Below are 23,509 nucleotides of genomic sequence, written 5' to 3'. Positions count from 1 at the left end.
AGAAAATAAAAAACAACTACAATTTTTTATTTTCCATACATTTTTTAAAAGCTAATGGAAGATGCATTTCAGCAAAAAGGGGAGTAAACCAAGAAATAGGAAAACATGGCAGGGGGCAGACAGGGAATCCAACAGAAAGACAGTGAAAGACGTTCCCGATCACAGCTATAGAGCAGTCCTAGAAATTCATCCAGTCCATGTTCAAGTTTCCAACCCTGGCTTCCCGGGTGATCACCTCATGCCTGTGAGGACATCATTCAAGACCAGGGAAAGGAACACTCAAAGGATTAGAGAGAACAGTTCCAGAACAGAAACTGTGGGGATTGGTGTCTGTTCCCAATAGCCAAAGTGGGAGACCTCATAATTCCCAAGGCATTCATAAATAAGAATTTGCATCAATAGTGGGGAAAAACTGACCCTACTGTTACCCAATTAAAAACTATTAGGTATGGGAAGTAGATAGAAAATATGACCCAAAATTAAGAGAAATATCAATTAATTGAAACTGAGCCATAAATAACACAGATGATAGAATTAGCAGACAAAAACAGTAAAAGTTATTATATCTGTATACCACATGTTTAAGAAGCTAGAGAAAACACTGAACATCTGAAGTAGGGCCATAGAACAGATTTTAAAAGGACCCAAATCAAAATTCTAGAGATAAAAATTATAATGTCGGAGACGAAAAACCACACTGGGTAGAATTAACAGAAGATTAGACATTATACAAACGTACTCAAAGACTACCTTGATTGTGTAGTAGCTACAGCATACATTTTAATCCTAGAGGAAGCAGTTCTTCTATCTCAATTCTCATTTATAATCAACACTGGACTTTCCTATTGACAGTACCTGTGGTTAATTAAGAGATAATTTGGCACTGACGTTAAGAAACCTGGCACATACTTCATCAAAATAGACTCTTTTCAGGCCATTGGGATGAATGCTGCCTATTTAATGATACTAAGCAGTTGTCTCATTAGCTTGTCATGAATAAATCTCCTTTTACAAATATATGCATGCCATATTTTTAACCTTTTGTGCTACAGATAAGAATGTCGATTGGGGGCAGTACCCTCGGAGGTCCCGGATCTGTCTGTTGCTTCAACAGTGTTTGGACAGAACAGATCCAGCCACCCTCCTACGTCTTATCCAGTCACCACCTTCAGAACCACCTCCAGGACCAGCCAACACACTGGCTTTTTTTCTATCTTAACTCCTTATTGCCGAACAATCATGAGCTCCCAAATTCATCAGAATTATTCCACTGAGGTGGAGGCTACGGTCAACCACCAGGCCAAACTGCATCTGTGGGCCCCCCACACCTACCTCTCTCTGGGCTTCTATTTCAACCGCGATGATGTGGCTCTCAAGGGTGTGGGCCACTTCTTCCACAAGTTGGCGAAGAAGCGTGAGGGTGCTGAGCATCTCCTAAAGTTGCAGAACAAGTGTGGGGGCGCATTCTCTTCCAGGACGTGCTGAAACATTCCCAAGATGAGTGAGCAAAACTCATCTGGAGAAGAACCTGAACCAGGCCCTCTTGGAGCTGCAGGCCCTGGGTTCTACCCCTGCAGACCCTCATCTCTGCGACTTCACGGAGAACCACTTCCTGGATGAGGAGGTGAAACTGATCAAGAAGATGGTGACCACCTGACTAACATCCACAGGCTGGCAGGCCCCCAGGCTGGGCTGGGCGAGTATCTCTTCAAAAGGTTCAACCTTAAGCACGACTAGGAGCCTCTGGAGCCCAGAGGCCTTTCAGAGGCTCCTCTGCATTCCCCTGGTGTCTCTGGCTTTTACCTGAGCCTCTTCCTCAAACCACTAGTCATTCTTTTAACAATTCTGAAGCCCTCTCCCATGCATTGGACCAAATGAAACAATAAAGCTTTTAGCAGAATAAAAAAGAATGTCTAGTGGGAAAGACTCAGGAGTTAGAGGTCTGGTTTTCAATTATATTCACTAGATATTTACGGGATGTGCTCTGTGTTGTAGGCATGGTGTGAGGTAATGGGACCCAATGGTGAACAAGACACAGCACCTGTGTCTCATGATGCTCAAAATAGAATGGCAGGAGACAGACAAGGAAATGTGCTATTAGGACAAAGGGTGATAAGGCTATGATGGCCAAGTAGAGGTGCTAATGAGAGCATATAGGAAGGCATCTATTCAGATTTGAAAGCCAGAGAAGACTTACTGAAAGAAATGAGGTCTCCTATGGGATCTGAAAGAGAAACAAGGGTTTATACCTTGAAGAACTGGAGGGAGATGTTTCCTGGGAGAGGGGCCAACCACTCTGAGTTAAGAAAAGGCAAGGCATCTGTGGGAAACTGCAGGAAACTCAGTGTGGTTAGAAAGTTGGCCAACTGGACTTGGTGAGAGTTAAGCCTAGGGGTGTTTAGCTTAGATATTATCCCAAGGAAAAGAAAAGGAATTGAGGGATTTTTGAATGTGATCATTTTACTCAGGATAGAGTGAAAGAATTGGAGAGGTTGTCACTATAATCCAGGAGAGATGTGATGTTAACCTGAACTTGGACAAAGACCTCAATTATGGAGAGATATAGACACTTTCAAGAGAAATTTAAGGAACTGGATTCAGCAGAATGTGGTGATTGATGATTGCTGGAGACCAAGAGAGAAGGAAGAGTCTTAGGTCATTCGTGGCTCGAAAAGTGAATCAGCTTCCTTTCCTGAGTGCCCACCAGGCTCTTGACCACTACTGCATAAAGTTTCCCAGTGCCAGCATGGGCTATTGTGTGTTTGAGTTTATGTTCTTTGACCTCACCTGGGTGTTCAATGTTGCCTGGCAACACCTGTGCATTCCTTAAGTCAGCTTTCTTTCCAATTCTCTGCAGTGTTTCAAACCTCTCCACTCTCCTGAAAGCTCCCATCTAGTCATCATCCCCTTTCTGGTTCACAGACTTGCCTTCTATTTTCCTAAAAACAATGAAGGTCACCCAAGTTGATGTCTCTTACCTCCTTGTGTGCTAGTTTATCCTCACAGCTTTGCCTTCAGGAAAATTTCCCATGGTCCTCTGCAAGGATATGTGCTCTGTCTGTGTACTATCTTCTCCATTCTCACCTACTCAACACCCTTGCCCTATGGCACCTATAATTATCTCCTCCTTATTCAGCTTTCCTTCTCTTATCTCAGTGCTCCCTTCTGTTGTCTCCCTCCCATCAGCACCTAAGTATTTCCAAGCCTCTGCCATTTTGGAAAACTCTCCCTTGATTCTGGCTGCCATAGCTCTCTCTTTCTGTTGTACTTTTCCTAAAAACCTGGCCGCTTCTCACTTACCATTGACTCCTCAGCCTTCTAAGGCCACCATGCCCTTTGTGGGCTAAACACAATGATTTGCACAGAGGCTTGGTTGGGATCCTAGAGCTGCCACTGCATGGCTTGGCAACTTGGGCATGCTTGAATTTGTCAATTGCAAAACAAAGACAATATTAATTCTGTCACTGAGCTGTTGAGAAGATTGATTAGCTGATGTATCTGAATTCCCTGGCATAGAATCTAACACTTGGCACTTGCTGACAGCCATTTATTACCAGAACTCAATATCCAGGTTTCCAGTCCAGGGAGTGTATTCCATCCCACCATTCGACCAACCAAATTCATGTGCATTATGAGATAGTACCGTAGACAGAAAGGGCTTGATGTGGCCCAGCTCCTGGTGGGAACTTCCTTGGTGTTAGATGGCGATAAGGAGCTCTTGCAGCTGGTTCTCAGCCTGCTTTTTGTCCAGACCCTGATTTGACATTTGTTGTTTCTCCTCTGTCATCCTGTCTTTGCAGTTGTTTTTGTAATTCTTAAAATCTTTAGTCAAATCCAGTCTCATGGAAGACAGAAAAGGAGGAAAAAATGTGGTTCAAGGGAGCTTGACACTTTATCTCCTGAACCTTCTTTCCTAACACCAGGTCTCTTCCAGGAAAGGTTCCTCGCAAGGGGGGCGCTCCATGAAACAAGCATCCTATGTAGGGAAGCCTCCAGCAATCCCTCACTTTCAAGGATAGAGTTTGAGGGTTTGCAGTCCTAATCGCAAATCTCTTGATACAGCAAACATTTCCTGAAGTCTTATTCCCCGACTAAGTATTTTGGAGCTTGCAAGCTCAAATATAATGAATGGAGCCATTAGCATGAACAATCACTCAACAATATAAGTTATTTTAATGGGCCCATCACTTGAAGCTAAACTTCCACCATCTGTTCTACCCTTTAACTGCAAATGCAAAAAGAACACCACTCTCAATGGCATCATAAAAAGTTAGATATAAGTGATTTAAATGCATGCTTTGGTTCTGTATTCAGTGTGATATAGATCTAAAGGAAGACTCATATTGGATTTATTTTTTATGGCAAAATCAAAATTTGAGTAGAAGAGTTTCTCTGTTAACAAAAGAGTGGCTTTTAGGTTGGTATGGGATATGTCATGTCATTCATTCACTCATTCATTCACTCAGTACCTCAGTCAGTCAGTTAGCCAGTCAGTCACTCTTTTCTTCCACAAGTATTTACGGAATGCCACCATGTCCCTGGCACTGTATTAGAAACTGGGAATACAGAAGTTAACAGTGATAATTGGCAAGACCCCTGGAACCTTCCAAAGAAAAATAAAACAGACCACTTCTTATTAGTAAACATAGAAGTCAGATAAAAACTCAAATAAAAATTTTATGTTCTGCTTCAGAATGGTAATACTGTGTTAGAATTTGAAGAAATTTGAAATTAGCCAGCTCTTGGTTTTAAATTCCCAATTTCTTCACAATGGGACCACTCAAGTCCATTTTCTTACCTGACATTTGTTCAGATATCTGACTCTGTTTCCTCATCTGGAAAATGGGAACAGCAATATCTTCCTCATGGGTCTGTTGCAATTGACTGAGTTATATGTGCAAAGTTGCTAGCCCAAGGCATGGCTCATAGTTGGTGCTCTATGTTTCATTTCTAACTTGCATTTTTAAATAGATTTTGGAAAGTGACTTTTCAGACATAAAATGATAGGTTCATAGAATGCCAGAGCAGGAAGGGTCTAAGAAATAGTCAGCTTTACATTCATGCTCCTTATTTTATAGACAATCAAATTTAATCCCAGAGAGAATTAGTAACGAACTCAAAGTCTTGCACTTTGCAGTGGTTTCTAAAACATTCTTATTGGACACCTATTGATAAAAAATATTGAGCATTCACTCTCAAATAGGTATAACTGAATATATATATATATATATATATATATATATATATATTACAGTATTAATATACTGGGTACAGTATAAAATACATAAAATAGAAATAAAAAATGAGGATGGTAATCTGAAGAATATTTGTTGTTTTATTAGTTGTTATGGCTTCATACTGTGCTTAAGGCATCTAACCTAGTCTCTTAGGCCACATTATATACTTAGGTCAAGTTCATTATTATTTCCTTTCTTTCCAGAATGCCCTGCATTCATGCCAACAGCACTCCTTGTCAACTCCATCTCCCAGTTATAGCCTCATTACCTCTTTTCATCAATTATGGCCGTGCTAGTCCATGCCAGCAGCATTTGTCACTCAAACATCTGCCACAGTCTTCTAACTAGCCACTCTGCTTATATTCTCACCCTCTCTCCCTGTCTTAGTCCATTTTTCCTGCTTTAACACAAATACCATGGACAGAGTGGCTGATAAACCAGGGAGATTTATTTCTCAGTGGCTGGAAAGTCCAATATCAAGGCATCGGTAGAGTCAGTATCTGGTGAGATCATACTTTTTGGTGTTAACCTAAAAATAAAAAGCCAAAGTAAGAAGCAATAAGCAATTATTTTTGATCACAGAAACCCAAATTGTGTCCCGATTTCAGGGTGAAGGCAAGGAGGTTTTATGAGAAAAGGAAGGGAAATAATTAAACAAGTAGAAAAAAGGCATTTCCATTGATGTTAACCAACCTAGTTACTATTTAGCTATGCATGGCTGGTTACTGATTCTGTCTTCAAGAGAATGTCCACTATCAATAGACCATGTGGTCAGGATGTCTGCTTTCTTGTTAGCTTTACAAACAATTACAAGTCACTGTTGCTTTGACCCAGTTCAAAGGTTAATTTCCCTAGTTCAAACATCTCATAGGTTCAAGGGGCAAGATGTGAATCAGATAGCAAGCAGAATCCCTGTCACTTACACTCATACAATGTAGACTTGAAATCCACCAGCTCTTCTGGAATGGTTGCTCTGGCTCTGTTTTAAAGTGGCTCCACTTATGTCAACTTCTCATAATAAATATATAGATGGTAATACAGAGAAATGATGACACAAATACATCTCTTTGATGACAATCAGGTATACATATAATTTAAAAGAAAATAGGGTTCTGATTTTGAATACTCTTGGAATTTCATACCTGGTCCCGTATTAATAACAATGCAGGAACATTTCTTTGTATGTAACATATCACTGTGACACAGAGCTTTCTTATAATTTGGGAAAGTTTTGAGCCAAATTGGAAGAGTGAAAGCATTAACCCAATTCTTTGAGGAAAAAACAACAACACCTGGAATAAAATAATTAGGAACCCTTTGCCTTCCAATGAACCGGCATGCAACTGTATCCAATCTCCCTTATGCGTTCCCTTTGATAGCATGAAGCCTTCCCTTGGTCAAACCTCTTCTGTTCCAATAGCACTAATTTGTAACTTGGCATCTTCCATCTGGGATTCAGATGATTCAGATTGGTGCGGCCTCCATTCCACGCTGGGCTGAATATCCCCAGCACCTGGCTGAACATATTGGTTTCAGCATATTTACCCAAATTGTTACTAAAACATCAGACACAGAGGGCTCCTGTCAGTCAGATAGCAAGCAGAGTCCCTGTCACTTACACTCAGAGAACGTAGACTTGAAATTCACCCACAGAAGCTCTGCATCGCCATTCATACCAACGGCAACCCCTGGAGCCCTGGATCTGGCGTTCAAAGCATCCACGGAGAGCAGGGGAGAAATTAGGGAGGCAGGTTCGCTGGTTCCAGCCTCCCACTGTATACATATTCTGCGGGTAAGTTTTGCTCTCTTCTTTTTCATCTCGTTTTAACTTCCCCAAGTCCTTTGCTTAGTGCTGTGTCCACAGCGACTGGCAATCTCAGTTCCTGAGGTCTTTTTAAATCCAGTCTCTTTACTTCCCTCTGTTTGGTTGAGGGATTAGAGCTTCTTAGCTTGAGCGTCAGTTTTGGAATGCAGGCTGAAGGTCAAGGGTGAAGAAACTGTTTCTGCCTCCTGCCTCCCATTTTTCCTTGGAGTATCCTCTTTGATTTACATGTCTGGAAACTCACCAAAGCCTTGCTATTGTACTGTAGCTGGAAAATGGCCCAGTTTCTGTCTTACTCTTTACAAGAAAGATTCTTTTCCTCTGTTCTTGCCTTTTGCTGTAGAATTCATTATTATAATGCCTGTTTACTTACATTTCTATCCGGTGATAATGAGCTTTTCAGCCTTTAGGTTTTAAGGTTCCTGTCTACTGAAGGAAGGCCAACAAGAGAGAGAAGAAGATGGGCAGGGTGGAGGATCTTGCCATGGGACTAGCTTTTCTGTGTTGATTCTGAACTCTTTTAACCCTTTGGGTGATCCCCATCTCCCTTAAAATATAAAGTTCCATGAATAAACCAGCCTGTCCTACTAGCTCAGTGTCTGGTTGGCGTGTTGGAACTCTGAGTGAAGTTCATCACTTGTCCCTTCTAAGGTGGGGGTGGTCCTGCCATTTTCCATGGCTGAGGGGAGACCTCCTTTCTGCCTCCCTTACCCCCACAATCTGGAACAAAGTATAGCCCTCCCCCTTCTCCACACTTCCCCATGGGCACAGCAGCCTTAGGAAATCAGATCTCATGTTTGAATATAGACACACTTTTCCAAGGAATGGGTTGAAACTGTTTATTTCAAGGTTTTGAGTCAGAATCTGTGTGTTCTCGATGTCATTATGAGCCAGAGAGGTAATTTTTTGTAGCATTGTCACCTACTTGCTCCTTATATTCATTTCTACATGGGTTCATTTCCCAATCCTGGTGCCTCATTACCTACTGTTCCCCAGGCCATGTGCTAGGTTCTGACAATAGCAGGTCACACATGGTGATAGAGAAGATCAAGAAGAAAGCTAGAAAGACACTGGAGACTGTCCCACCACAATTCATAACTGGAAGACGTAAGGCAAAATCATGTTTGGGGTGGTGAAAGGGTAAGGCAGTACGAAGAGTCAAAAATTCTAATAAAGCATTTAAGCAAAAAAAAAAATAGTTGAAAGAGGTAGGAATGGGGTGGGTGGACTTTTGTGTACTCAAATCAGTGATGGGAGTGGAAAGAAGCTATTAAGGTACTAAGAGAGGGACAAATTCAAACGGGCTGCGAAGGCAGATCCTGGCTGAAAGGCTTGGCCTTGGAGCCTCTTTGATATAGCAGGCAGAACCTAGGAGGGGTACACTGTGTGTTGTGGACTGCATATGAACCCACTTTCCCCCCATCCTCTTCTGTGGTTGGGGAAGTCCACCACTAGGACATCTGATGACAGCGGGCAGAGCCTGCCCATCATGGATTCTCACTTTACCTTGCTTCCCTCGCAGCCAGTGTTCTGGCTTGTGCCTTAGACTCAGCTAATCAGATCCAAATGCCCGAGACTTTGCATGGTGAGCAACAGATACAAAGAGCAGAGACAGTGGAGAATACATTCTGGTGGCACAGCTATGACAAGAGAGCATTGGCTGCTGGAGGACCATGGTGGCCATGGAATTATCAGGGTCCAGTGCCCACAGATCCATGGGGCAATGGTATCTTCCTTTGGAAAAAATACGATTTCAGGTGAATAAAATAAATCACAAAGTAACTAAATAATAGCAAGGAAATCAAGCATGACAACTCAGTGTGATGAGTGAAACTCTTAGTCAACATACATTATTGAAGTCCCTATTGTGTGTCATGCTTTTTTTTTCTAGAGACTTTGATACACCAGTGACCAAAACTGTCAAAAATCCATGTGTTTTAGGCAAGATTCTGTAGAAGCAGAGCCGGAAATGGGTATTCTTGTTCAAGCGCTTTATCCTGGAACTGCTCATAGGCGAAGGGAAATGAGGGAGGCAGGATGGGGAGGGGAAGGAGCTATGCAAGAATGTGGTCTCAGCTACAGACTAGCCTTAGTTTGATCCTACGGGGAAACTCTGAAGCACAAATAATGTAACAGAGTTAGTTCCACCTTGAAACAATGGGCCTAGCCTTTTGTACCTCCATGTCAATCAGTCATTGAGTGAGGTCTGTCCTCCAGAAGGACATAAGGTAGAATCCCATGGTACCAAGGTTATGGTCCTTACCCATTTATAGGACATGGAACTACCAAGAGCCCACTCTGGAGGATCACTTTCATGACAAACTGATTTTTTCCTAGCCCTACTATCTTGCAGAAATCTTATATCCTCACGAGGCTCAGGATCTACTGTCCCCACTGGTATGTAACTGCTTTCTGTGACTGCTGATCTGCTCCCATGAAGAACCCCATCTGACCAGGAAGCACTCTTCTGGGTCCTTTGATGAAAGCATCCCCTTTCCTGCAGACCAGGACCTCTATGTCTTCAGAGTCTGAAGCTGCAGGCAAATGAAACACAACTTTCCTAAGTGACTCATTCTACTTTCACTCCTAGTTCTCTCAGCCATGTATCCCACCTATTAGACACAAGTTAGTGTATAATGGACATTTATTTAAAGTATATGCCACACCATAAAGGATATCACCCCTACCGTCAAAGGGCATCGTCTTCAATCTGTCCTTCAGCTATACTCTCAAAAAGTTGCCCCATCACTCTATAAGGCTGACAACTTCTGGATAGTCTGCTATATTTTAGGACTAATGCATTCCACAGTTATGTGCTCATTACCATCTTCAAGATGTCCAGATGGTCAAACTGCTTTTGGAGTGTATAATGACAGAGAATAGGGAAATTAACATAGCCCTGCAGCAACACTATGAGTGTGTACTATTATTTGTCCCATGAGATTACAAACTATTTCTGATCTTCTCTTATGGGTATTGAAAAGCACACATTCATTAGATCAATGGCCACATACACTCTACTCAGACCATTTAATCTACTCTAGTAAAGACACTACATCTGGCACAGCAGCTACAAATAAGACTGTGCTTGGTCAAGTTTGTGACAGTCCACAAACATCTATCATGAGCCATCTGGTTTTTGTACTAGTGAAGTAAATGGGATATGACAGTCCATTAAGAATTTGAGGGTGACACTAATACCTGCCATATATGCAGGGATGAGATGTTGTTTTTGATTCACTTTCTTAAAAGGATGAGCAATTTCAGGGTCTTTCATTTGGCCCTTTCTTACTACCAGAGCTTTTACTAGTACTCTACAGGTTAATGGGAAAGCTCTACCAAACTGCACAGTATGGCAATTTTGGTTATACTTTCAGGAATCAGGGAAATAGCGATGTGAGTCTGGGGGTCCAATGAAAGTGGACCAGGACTCCATTTATGACTTCACCCCCATAGTCTGTATTCCAATAGAGGCATCAGTGGCATTTTGGGGTCCTGAGTGTTAGTGTATACACATACCCTGTATTCTACAGCCCTTGAGAGATCCAGTTATTTGTCTGTCCCCTTAGAGAATTACACAATTATCTAAGTAAATAGCCATCATTCTTTTGTTGTTGTTGCTCTTGCTTGCTTGTTTTGGGGAAGGCCTGGGAAAGCACTACTGTGTACACGTACTGTGCTATTGCAAGATTTTATTTTTCATGGAGATCTTGTCTTTCACTCAGTGGTCTCTGCCTCTGGGAACTCCTCTGGTCTGCACACTGGACAATCATAACTTTCCACTGGGACACCTGCCCTGAGCCTTCTGATCAGCCATTCTCGGAACTTTTTTGATTATATATATTAAGCATTAGACTTGCTGGTTGTCCATCTATACTGTATTGCCCCTAGGAATACCATGTTTTATGAGAAATTCTAAGATCGCTATTGGTCATGAGCCCCTGACTGCCATTGCAATCTTGGTGTCCACTATAGCAAATAGGTTCATTCTGTTTCTGATTGTTAAGTGCAATCCTTTGGCCTCTTCTCTTTCAGGCTCTTGTCATCCTCATTGCTACCAGGGAACCAAATTCTGAAGCAGTATCTATCATCAGTCCTGACCTACAGAGGAAAAGTACTCCTCCGTCTTTCACGGCCTGTGGCTCTTTCACTGGGAAACAAACTGTCCTCTGAGCCATCCCAAGGAACATGTCTGGTTGGCATATTTTCTGGTATATTATATCTCATAGAATAGACATATTCTAGCACTCCCACTTTTACAACTCCTTCCTCCGTGCTTTTCCGTGTTGTTTTCTGGCACCTTCCTTCATATAAGAGGCCAGTCCTTTTCTCAAGCTCCAAGAGTTACTCCAGCAACATGTGGGAACCATCATGTGGGACTTTTGCCAGCATATTAATGTTGTGTGACTGAGAAGAGTCCCATATAACAAACTCAATTTTCCGGCTTTAAAGTCCTCCAACGTGGTCCAGCAGGTTCAAAGTTCGCTCCCAGTCACACTCTCTGGTCCTGACAGTGCCCGTTAGCTTGGTCCTACAGTTCCTTTGGTATACAATCTCTTTCTTTGCTTAGCAGGATTGATACTTTTCTTTTCATGTCCCGCTGAGATTAACTCTAATTATGGATCTAGTGGCCAGCAGGAAGGGTGAAAAGAGATTCCGATAAGGGCAAGTATTATATAGTAAGGTGCCTGCTTCATTTTAGATCTCTGCATAAGTTTGCAAGCAAAGGGGGATCTCTAGCTTTTAAAAAGAGAGGGGAGGCTACTTCTGCAGACCCAGAAGCTTCAGGGGAGCCTAGGGGGTGAATGTCCCATGTAATTCAGGTATCTCAAGTCTCTGGGTGCCACCATTTTTGTATACAATCACTTTTTCCTTGGGTACTTGCCTAGGTTGATCATTCAGACTTTTCTAAAGTTCTATCATTCTTAAAATTAAGTCTTGTGCCTTATTTTAAGCAACGTCTGCCCTGTAGCTATAAAAGTCCTTAAATACAGTCAAGTATGACCTATGGCTCTCACACTTGGCTTTATATTGTTGATTAATAGATCTGACTCAATTGTATTCCCTTTTTAATAAATCAGTGTTGCTTAGAAACAACCACCTGATTCCACAGTTCTTATAATTGCTATTTCTTCTACATTTCTGGAGTGCCAAAGACATTGTACCGGGCAGTGCTCTTCTTTCTCACTGTTGGTCACAGGTCAGAGTCTCAGCCATCACAATGTTTGAATATGTCAGGAATGACCTATCCTTCACCTAATTCCAGTAATGGGGTCCTCATTGCCACTCAGCCAGCAAAAGACCCAATTTGAGAATTCTATCCTAAGAGCTTTCTAAGACCACCCACTTCCGATACCAATGGTCTTAAGCTTAGTTTCTAGAAGCAGAGCCTTCCCTAGAAACAGAACACCCCACCAAGTGACAGGTATTCTTCCTCCAGTGGCTTGTTGTGGGAAGACTTTTCAGAGAAGACATGAGGGAAGCAGAATAGGGAAGGTGAAAAGCTAAGCAGACGACTAGCTTCAGTTTGACAACTAGCTTCAGTTTGATCTCATAGCAAAGCTTTGGAAAAAAATTTGCACCCTAGAGTTATCCTCACATCAAGGCAATGGGCCAGCTTTTTGATATCTCATACCAATTAGACTTTGGCTATGGTCTCTTCCCGAGGGAAAGGGCTGGTTTTTGTTGGCTGAGGAAAATTCTATGAAGGACTCAGCACGGATGTGACAGATTAAGTGGGGAGTAGGTGGAAGGGAAGCAAGGTCAACAGAGTTTTCCTAAAAGGTAGATGAAACAACAGTGTGTTTGTTGTTTAATGACCAAGTAGAAAGTGAAAATGTAAACATAAGTGAGAGAGCATTGCTGTAGCTGAGTAGGTAAGTGGGAACACGATCCAATTTAAAAATGAAGGAGTTTGTCTAAGTTAGAACTATGGTGTCTCATCCACAATAACAACAGAGAAGAAATGTCTGCAGAGGCTACAGTGAAGTGTGTTCTGCTCCAGGTGAGTGTCCCATGAGGTTACATAGCAGATGTATCGACCCTGAGTGGTGCTGGTCAGAATGGGAAGAAGTCTTTCGGACAGAAGCCACATTTGATCTGCATCTTAGAGAGCAGTAAGAGGCATTGTTTAGAATTTAGGGGTGGGGAACTGTTTTTCTGCCAAAAGCCATTTGGATATTTTTAACATCATTCGCTTAATATAATTCACTTAATATAAGTTCATGTTGCTATGGAAAAAGCCCCTAGATTTGTTGAATTTCGAGTCCTGTGTGTGGTTTCCTTGGCAGGGCCAACAAATGATTTCATGGAACTATATGGCCCACAGGCCAGATGTTCCCCACCTCTGGTTTAGATAGACAAGAGATCACAGGAAAGTTTACATGTTTGCAGTTCTCTCTTCTGAGGAATTTGTGTTACTTTCCAAATAAAAGCAGCTCCTCTGGAAAATATTCCACAACATCCTCCTGAATCAAGAGAAACAAGAAATTGCTATCTATTCAAGACCTACTATGTGCTGGAATCGCAAGTCAAACTCACACCATTGGGCACAGAGGGCTGAATTTCCTACTGGAAATCACAAGAAACAACATAGTGCTTCATGACATGAGATTTTATCAAGCTGCCTGCGCAGGAACAAAAGTTCTTTACAAGTCTATTCATTCAAATACACAATACACAATATCTTTCCAATACACCCCACATTTATCCGGATGGACATTGTGTATTAGTGTTCCATATCTTTACTTTGTTTGGCTGATTGTGTCTCTATTACTCTGCCTTCTAATGGTCAGTGTATGCCATATTAGTGACCAACCCACTATCGCACCATATTTATATATTCTTGTACTTTGTGCTACTCTACCTGGTCACACATGACATGCACATACTCAAAGTAATTGGTATGAAAATGTTTTGTTGATAATGATGATGGTGGGGCTGAGGGTAATCATGTGTGTTCTCAGTGCCTAAAATGGTAGTCAGCACATGGTAGCACTTTAATTTGTTGTTTGGATGGATGGATGGATGGAAGATGAATTGACAGGTAACATAAAAGTAGATTCCTCAGATACAGTAGGTACTGGAATAATGTCGTTTCATTTAACATCATTTCAATATAACGTTGATGAGATGCTGTAGGAACTTAACTCATTTGCATCAGTGAGCCTATGGTCAAATTGGTTTTATTATATGCTATTTTACTTAAAGTCATAGAATCTGTCAACGTTAATTGAGGACTTACTATACTGTTACCCCTCAGATATGCTTTTATAAATGTAGAAAAACAAAAATTCAGTTATTCAGCTTTTAGCAAAGTTGTCTTGCCTTTCTTTACAGGTTATTATGTTGCCAAGGGCTGAGTTCACTCTTTCCTGTTAGCAGAGGAATTGTGATGTTGTGAAAAGAACATGGATTTAGAATTTGAAGACTGACTCATCTTAAAATAGAATCTAGTTACCCCCTAGCACTGTTATCTTGGGCCAGTCACTTAACCTCTCTCAGTTCTCCACATCTACAAAAAGCATAATGATAACACACTCTATTGTATGCGATGCTGGCAAGGATTACATGAGATAATGCATTAGAAAGTGATTTGTGTGCTAAAAGCAACACGGAAATTTGAGCTGCTATTCTTCTCTTGGACGCAGGGAATATACTAGCTATCCTTTCTTTGTGAATTCATGGGAGCTTAGCTTCTTAGATATCTTATCTTTTCATTTCTTCCTAGAAAACATAAAGATACGTAAATGCTCCTAAGCCATAGGAAAGTAAGTAGAATAATGACAACCTTCATCTCTGTAGAGCTGAACAGCTTACACAGTGCATTCCCACGTGCTCTCTCATTTAGTCCTCATGACAGGTCCAGGCACTGATGTTCAAGTGTCCTCATCATCGCAGTGGAGCTGTGCCCATGACAGAATTCACATGGAGCAGAGTAGTCCCTGTCGCTAAATTCCCTGTGCAGAAAGTGGAACACAGGATGGGATCCAAGCTGCCAGGGCTGCAGATCTGCTTTCTGGTCATTGGTGGAACCAACTATGATGATTAATTTGATGTGTCAACTGGACTGAGACCTGAGTGTCCAGATATTTAGTTGAACATTATTCTGGGTATGTCCATGAAGGTGTTTCTAGGAGAGCTTAACATTTGAATTGGTAGACTAAGTAAAGCAAGTTTCCCTCCCTAATGTGAGTGGCCCTCAGCCAATGGATTGAAGACCTGGGTAGAATCAAATCTGAGAAAGAGGAGTTAAAACTTCACTCACCTGACTGCTTTGAGCTAAGACATTGGCTCTTCTTGGGTCTCTAGCTTGCTGGCTTTTGAACTGGAACTTACACCACTGCTTTTCTGGTTCTCAGGCCTCTAGATTTTTTAAGTCAGCCATTTCTCCAAGATCTGGTTCTTTCTATTGAAGGAAAATGGTATTAGATTCCAAAATCTGAGTGGTAAGTATGCTAGTTGCTATTGCAGTATTGTTACTTTTAAACCTTCCCTGCTGACAGAGCAAGGGAATATATGTGTATATATTAATTCATGTATATATAGACATCTATATACAGGGTGTCCCAAAAAATGTATACATAGTTTGAATAATTATTAATTCCAATGGGTTAAATCTGAAAAGAAAAAAAATCAATTGAGCTATCAGTTATTAAAGTGTGTATACATTTGTTTGGGACACCCTATATATTTCAATATGTTACTATTGTATCTATATTAAGCCAAGCATGAGTTCCCACTTATGTCTCCAACTCTAATGCATTATTGTAAGAATCATTCTAACCTTCCCTAGGCTTGTCTGCAACCTTCCACTCCAACAGATGACAACCACCATTTGCCATCCATTTACTTCATTATTGAACTCCAGTATATGTGTAGCAATAGCAGAATTGCTAACTTGTACACTTGGGAAAAAAAACAAAACTTTATCAACTAGAGTACAATCATAGCTGAATGGGGAGCATGAGTGAATGCCCATAGAGGAGTCCCACTCTGGCAAGTTATGGTGAGCCCCATCTCAACAACCATTGCTCTCAGTGGCTGGGCCTGTCTGTGGGGTCCATGGCCTGAGGCTTGGAGCTGAAGCAGACCCTGAAGGCATCTCCAGCTGGAGACTGTCAGTTGCCTGCACTTCCCATGGCAGGTTCTTTCTTCAAAGGGAGAGTGTGTCTCTATGGTTGACACAAAGGGCAAAGTGCCAAAATCAGTCAAGACACTCTTGATGAAGTTGTGGCTCTTGGTTGGGTGCTTATTCTTCTAGATATACAGACATTATAATAAAGCTATAGTAATTAAGATATCGTGATTTTAAAACAGGGATAGTTAGGCTGATCAATGGGGAAAAAAACAACAACACAGGGAGTCCAGCATCAGATCTATACATATTTGGAAACCTGTTAACTGACTGAGCTAGCTTTGCAGATCAGTGGAGAAAGAATGAAAAAGAATTGAAAAAGTTTTCCATAACAATGTTCCTTATGTTCCCCCTTTTACTATAGATGGGGATATTTCTGTGTCTGGAATTAAAATATTATAAAATTATATTAATTATAAAATTAATTTAAAGGTATTATGCCCTAACCGGTTTGGCTCAGTGGATAGAGCGTCAGCCTGCAGACTCAAGGGTCCCAGGTTCGATTCCGGTCAAGGGCATGTACCTTGGTTTCTCTCCCATCGATGTTTCTAAACTCTCTATCCCTCTCTCTTCCTCTCTGTAAAAAATCAATAAAATATATTAAAATTAAAATAAAGCTTCTATCTTAAGCCTGTTTCACTTTTTCTTAAAAAAAGAAGATATTATATCACTATTATAATAATATTATATTTTTTTTAAAAGGGGAAGGGAAATACAGGAGTATCTGAGGCTCAGTTTCTACTGTGAAGCGGTAAAAGAGGAAGGTAAGATGAGCAAGAAGCAGCCAAAAACTCTTGCAGATTGTGACCAGGTTGTGACCTTTCTTCTTGTTGGGGTCTTCACCCCTGAACCTCTGACATCTGGGATTTGGGAGGCAGGAAGGTAGCAGTATTCTTGTTCTGCAAGGTCTTCCTGTTTTGACACTAGACCACTTCTGGCAGCTGGGCACACAGGCAAAGTCACGGTTAGGGAGAGGGTCTGGCAGGAAGGAGGCAGATCATCCCTTCCTGTCCCAGTGGGAAGCTAAGCACTTACCAGGAGCCCAACTGGAGGTAAAGGCAGATACAGTGGTGATGAGGTGAGGGGGGCTCACAGGGACAGATATCTGGGCTCCATGACTAGGACAGCAAGAGCAATTCCAGCTGCCACCAGCTTGAGCCTGGACTTCATTACCCAGCTGGCCTTGTATAGAGACTGCTCAGGACCTTGGCTGCCAGCACGCACCCTAGCTTTCCAAGTAAGCTGACCTCTTCACTCACCAAGGTTCCAGGTCCATCCTTGGCAGGGCCTTGCACCCAATTCCTTTTGCTTCCAGAATTCCTTTTGTTGTTGTCCCTTGCTCACTGTTAATGGATATACAGTTTTGGAGCCGGTGACTTTCTACTGTTTCTGTTCCTTGAACTTGAAAACTGATATCTGAGTAAGGCACCTTAGTTTCACATTGACCCTGATGTAGTCTTACTCCAACTCTTCCTTCATTTGGGAGCTCCACCTAGGACAGTGATGGCGAACCTATGACACGCGTGTCAGAGGTAACACACGAATTCATTTTTTGGTTGATTTTTCTTCGTTAAATGTTATTTAAATATATAAAATAAATACCAAAAATATAAGTCTTTGTTTTACTATGGTTGCAAATATCAAAAAATTTCTATATGTGACACGGCACCAGAGTTAAGTTAGGGTTTTTCAAAATGCTGACACGCCGAGCTCAAAAGGTTCGCCATCACTGACCTAGGAACTGAAGGTAGGTACAACTTACTGCAGAGCCCTGAAGGGACCCTCCTGTCTGGCTTTGAAGGACTGAGGAAGCAAGCATTGGTAAGAGGTCCGCATTGTGTAGCATTTTTCTCATGATGCCTGAAGTGTGGACTGTGAGGACAGCTGAGGGCTTCTATGGAAACTGAGCAAAGAACATTGACACAAGACATCCTTGGTGCAAAGGGAGAGAATAAAGGGCTAGAATATTTTCTCCAGTGTTCTCCTGAATGATCTTCATAGAAATCATTCCTTCCAAGATGCCATGCAGGTAGAGTACTAACCATTGAAGGGCCAGTCCTCTGCTTGGAAAGTCAGAAAGCACAGTGATATTTTAAAGGCCCTGAGAAGTGTTGCAATAAAGATTGTTTAATCCTGTGCTTGCCAAACATAAAGGACCATGAGAACACTTCTTTTTGTTTTCTTCCCTCCCTGTCTCCCTCCTTCCCTCTTTCCCTCGCTCTATCCCGCCTCCTATCTTTCTTTTTTATTTCTCCTAAAATCCCAATGGACTATACTTTTTAAGCATACACATTGGGTAATGTGTCTTTATCAACATGGCTCAAGCACAATAGCGAGGGAGAGGTGGGTCTCATACCATTGCACACTGAACCAGTGAAGGACCTTGAACCCCTGGTTGAAAGGACACAAATCAACAGACTGCGTGACATCATTGAAAAGATTATGTTTTCGTGCCATTTTACGTTAGGAGCTCCTCCTGTTGTTCCCTTGCCTAGTGGGGAGGAGGGGGGAAAAAGACAAAAAAATCTCCCTCCCCTCTCTCCCCCTCCCCCCCTCGGCTAGGATCGAACCTCAGGTCCTTAAATCCCCAGACCAATGCTCTATCCACTGAGGCAAACCAATCTGCACTCTTCTTCTCTCTTTTTTTTAGGGCCTAAAGTAGAGGGTTTCAATCACCTTCTTTTCCTGGTAGATTCACCTAATACCACTTGATGAGGTTAAACCACTCACATTTGCCTCTTGTTGATCACTGAGAGAAAACTGGGGAGAAGAGACAGGGAATAAGGTTATGTGTGCCTAGCTCCTGACAAGCCTTCTCAAACTCTGAAAGAATAACAGGATAACTCCTTGTGGACTAAAAGGCATCTCTGGTCAGCCTCGGTCTTAAAGAATGGTCTGAGAAGGAATGGACAAGAAAGATTTGGACAGAGCAGTCAGGTGGTGATAGGTAAGAGAGATCATGGTGAACTGAAGTGGTGGTAGCAATAAGATAGAAGGAGTATTGGACAGGTGTGGAAAGATTTCCAAGGTAGAATTGATAGGTCTTGCTGATGGGTTGAATGATCTTTTACCCTCTCTGCATCCACCCCCTTGGGCATTTAACTTTGAAGTGTCCTCTGCCTCTGTCTCCTGAGTTGACCATGTGCCTGGCTTTGGGTAATATAATGAAGCAGAAGTGCAAGTATGGTGCTTCTAAGTCTACAACTCGAGAGGCCTTGCTCTTTACTGTGCTTCTGTCATCTCCATGAGGACATTCCTGGCATAGAACAGATATGTGGCAGAGACTTGAAGTGCCCAGTCAGCCCAGTAGAGACTCGTCTAGATCAGTGGTCGGCAAACTCATTAGTCAACAAGAGCCAAATATCAACAGTACGATTGAAATTTCTTTTGAGAGCCAAATTTTTAAACTTAAACTATATAGGTAGGTACATTGTTATTAACTTAATTGGGGTACTCCTAAGGCTTAGGAAGAGCCACACTCAAGGGGCTAAAGAGCTGCATGTGACTCACAAGACGCGGTTTGCCCGCCACAGGTTAGGCCATCTTTAAAGCACATTTCTTACTAAAGTAGGAGAAAACAGATAAACAAGTGTTCAATATTTACAAAATCATTCCGAATTCTAATTCATATAAGTAAAGTATCAGAAATAGTGCAACGTAGTAAAGGGCTATCTAGAAAAGCAATACATAAGGTTTAAAGTCAAACATGTTTGAATTTAATGGACAATCGGTACAGTTCTCTCTTGGTCAATCAATGGCATGACAGAATGTACTGTAAAACAGGCATGTTTGACCTGTGCCTGGTATTGTCACCCCATTACTTACCAGGAATATGATTTGACCTGTGACCTAATCACTTTCTGTGGCCTCACTAATTTGATTGTTTTTTAAAATGTAGGAATGTGGCCGAAACCGGTTTGGCTCAGCGGATAGAGCGTCGGCCTGCGGACTGAAGGGTCCCGGGTTCGATTCCGGTCAAGGGCATGTACCTGGGTTGCGGGCACTTCCCCGGTGGGGGATGTGCAGGAGGCGGCTGATCGATGTTTCTCTCTCATCGATGTTTCTAACTCTCTATCTCTCTCCCTTCCTCTCTGTAAAAAATCAATAAAGTATATTTAAAAAAAAAAATGTAGGAATGTGAATCTGGTGATGTTTTGTTCAACCTACTATGATCCTATAATCTTGTTTCCTGGATTATGATCCTATAATCTTGTGAAGGCTTAGTTAGGGAACATAATTAATACAGGAGGCCAGAGCTACATTGAATGGCACATCTATATAGAACAATAAAAAAAAATCCATATTCACTGACATAAAATTGGAGATGTTGGACACAGGGGGACTTTGAGCTGAAAAGGGAGGCAAGTATAGGCAGGAGAATGACCGTAAGAAAGGTTTGCAAGCACTTGGAAGTGTGAGAACTTGGAGGAAGTAAACCAGATTAGAGATGAAGTGAAACAAAGGAGTTTAGATTTGATGATGTAATCAGAGAGACGTTTCTTAAATAAAAGAGTAACAGAATGAAAGCCATGTTTAAGAAATAGTAGTGGAATAGTGGTGAAGATTTGTTCTTTCTATGAATATTTATTGAATATTTATTGAATGCACATTATATGCAAGCACTGAAAATTCATATGTGAACATGTAGTCACACTTGTGCCACCATCCTAAGGCCCAGAGTATAGCAGTGGTAAGAGTCAGATGCAATAAATGCCATGTTTTGGGGTGACACCTACCCGAATCTTAGAGATAGGGTCAAAGAAGACTTCAAGAAAATAGTGGCCTTTGTTTTTAAACTGGAAAGTTGAAATTAACCAGAAAAGGTAGATGATAGAGGGATGGTGGTGGTGGTGGTGGTGGTGATGGTGGTGTGTGTGTGCATGGGGTAGTGGGTGGGGGAGGTCTAGAGAGAAGGACCAGTGTCTGCTATAGTTCCAAAGAGAAAGGGAGATGAGACAGGGAAAGAAAACAGTATCTACACTAATAAAAGAGAAAAATGGTAATTGGCGTACAACGATACCCTTTTCATTGGCTAATCAGGGCTATATGCAAATTAACTGCCAACTAAGATTGGCAGTTAACTGCCAACTAAGATTGGCAGTTAACTGCCAACAAGATGGCGGTTAATTTGCATATGTAGGCACAATGCAGGGAGGCAAAAGGGAAAGCAGGAAGAAGCCCCCTGCCACTGACAGTGATCGGAAACCCAGCGGGGAGCTAAGAGCTGGGGGGCAGGGCAAAGGCGCCTCTGGGGCCGCCTTTGCCCTGCCCCCCAGCCATGATCGGAGAATCAGGTGCCTTTTCCGCCCTGGCCAGTGATAGCAGGAAGTAGGGGTGGAGCCAGCGATGGGAGCTGGGCATGGTCAAAGCTGGCAGTCCCAGGAGCTAGGGGACCCTTGCCTGGGCCTAAAGCGAAGCCCACGATCGCGGGGCCGCTGCAGCTGTGGGTCCCCGCTGCCCGGGCAGGACGTCTCAGCTAAAGGCATCCTGCAGAGGCAGGGGCGGAGCCCACGCGATCGCAGCCCCCCCCTCCCACCTCCCGCTGCCACTGCAGGTCCCCGCTGCCCAGGCTGGACGCCTAGGCCAGAGGTGTCAGGCCTGGGCAAGGGGCCGATCCAGTGATTGGAGGGTGATGGGGGTCAACACCTGAGGGCTCCCAGTATGTGAGAGGGGGCAGGCTGGGCTGAGGGACACTCCCCCACCACATACACCCAGTGCACGAATTTCATGCACCAGGCCCCTAGTGCTATTATAATTATCTATAATCTATACTAATACAAGGGTAATATGCTAATTAGACCAGACATCTTCCAGACATCATTCCGGATGTCCTTCCTGATGAAGCTGGGGCCAGAGGGAAGCCAGCCCAGGTCCTGGGTGCCTGCTGGGGGCTGGAAGAGGGAAGCCTGGGTCCCAGGTGCTGGAGGGAAGCTGGTGTCTGTGGCTGGGGGAAGGAAGGCTTACTCTTGCACGGATTTTCATGCATCAGGCCTCTAGTGAGCTAATAATAGTCTAACACAAATTGGTAACAACAAGAAGGGAAACTAAAATATAAATCTGAAAGCTATTTTATTATAATAATAAGTTACAAATATACAGTCAGAAATCTCCAGTATTAAAATGTAAGTGGTTACAGGTAAATCATTTTTCACAATTTTGTTATTCAAGTATGCTAACGAAAAACATGCAAAATTCCTTTCCTTCTGCCTTTATTTGAATATCCATCAGGATGAATTGGAGATTATAAAATATTTACTTGCCATCTTGAATATATGGGAAAAATCTTTATAATTTAGACTATTTAATTATCTTGGAATGCCATTGACCAGAGTTGGGAATCTCAATTTAGTTTTCTATATTTTTTATTTCTTAGCTAATTATTGGAGATAAACTATTTCACTTGTGTCATATTTTGTCTCTCTGAGAAGAGAGGGACACTTTGTCATTTCCATAGGGCAGTTGTTAATGTGGTTAACAAGGCCCTGTAAAGCGGTAGGCTGAATATACTGAGCAAGACCTACTAGATTTTGTATAGGCTTTTGATATCTATGTATCCGATGACTACTCCTAAATCCGGAAAGAGTTCAACTAATGATTTTTTTTTTAAGTTTGTTTATAGACTTTTACTGCAGTTGAGTTCAAAAACAAAGAAGTTAATTTTAAAAGCTCATTTTATTGAGTTAACAGTGAATTAAAAAACCAATGAAATTAATTTTAGAGTCATTTAATTTAGTTCAGAAAAGAGTGAAACTCTTTTATTAATTTAATTATTTTGGAATTCACTCTTTTAAAGTCCAATAAATGTTATGCATTTTACTTCCCATTAAAAAAAAAAAAAAAAAAAAGCATGTGGGAAGGTCACCCAGACAGATGTTCCACATTATTAGTTGAGTTGGATGAACTCATTATCCCTAATGAGAATGAATTTATGTCTTTTTGACATAAATTTACCAGTAAAAATGTAGATCTAAGTAATAGAATGGTCCCTTTGCACATAGTTCTACAATCTTTCAACATGTTTCCATGATAAATGACTTTACTTAATTGGCACCTTCTGTCATTCTGGTGACATTTTGCCTACTGATCATATAACTAGCTCTTGATTATCGATGCTTTACAACTGAATCACAAGGTAGACATTCCAAAACATGGTATGGTGTTTAAATCATTTACATGTAATTTTCTAGCGTACTCATTCCTTCTGCAAACGTTAGGAGCCTACTGAGGTCATAGTTTTGTGTCCTGTCAGAAAAACAGAGGCTGGAACAAAACTCATTTCACTTCCTTAACAGAAATTTTGAGACGTGTGTGCCT

At 41.8% G+C, this 23,509-nt stretch overlaps 1 protein-coding gene and 1 pseudogene across 3 annotated transcripts in view; one reads left to right on the top strand and one right to left on the bottom strand.

The window, feature by feature from the left end:
• Positions 1-23,509, bottom strand: part of LDB2 (LIM domain binding 2) — a 448,209-nt gene that overhangs the window by 50,104 nt on the left and 374,596 nt on the right. The window lies entirely within an intron of this gene.
• LOC308526954 (ferritin light chain-like) lies at positions 1,240-1,737 on the top strand (annotated as a pseudogene). The gene has a single exon. The product of its transcript is annotated as a ferritin light chain-like (transcript).

This window comes from Myotis nattereri (assembly GCF_964212035.1).
Source record: "Myotis nattereri genome assembly, chromosome: 1".
In the NCBI taxonomy this organism is placed as follows: Eukaryota; Metazoa; Chordata; class Mammalia; order Chiroptera; family Vespertilionidae; genus Myotis; species Myotis nattereri.
Note: the sequence above shows the minus strand (reverse complement) of the source record. Positions and strands in the feature narration are given on the sequence as shown.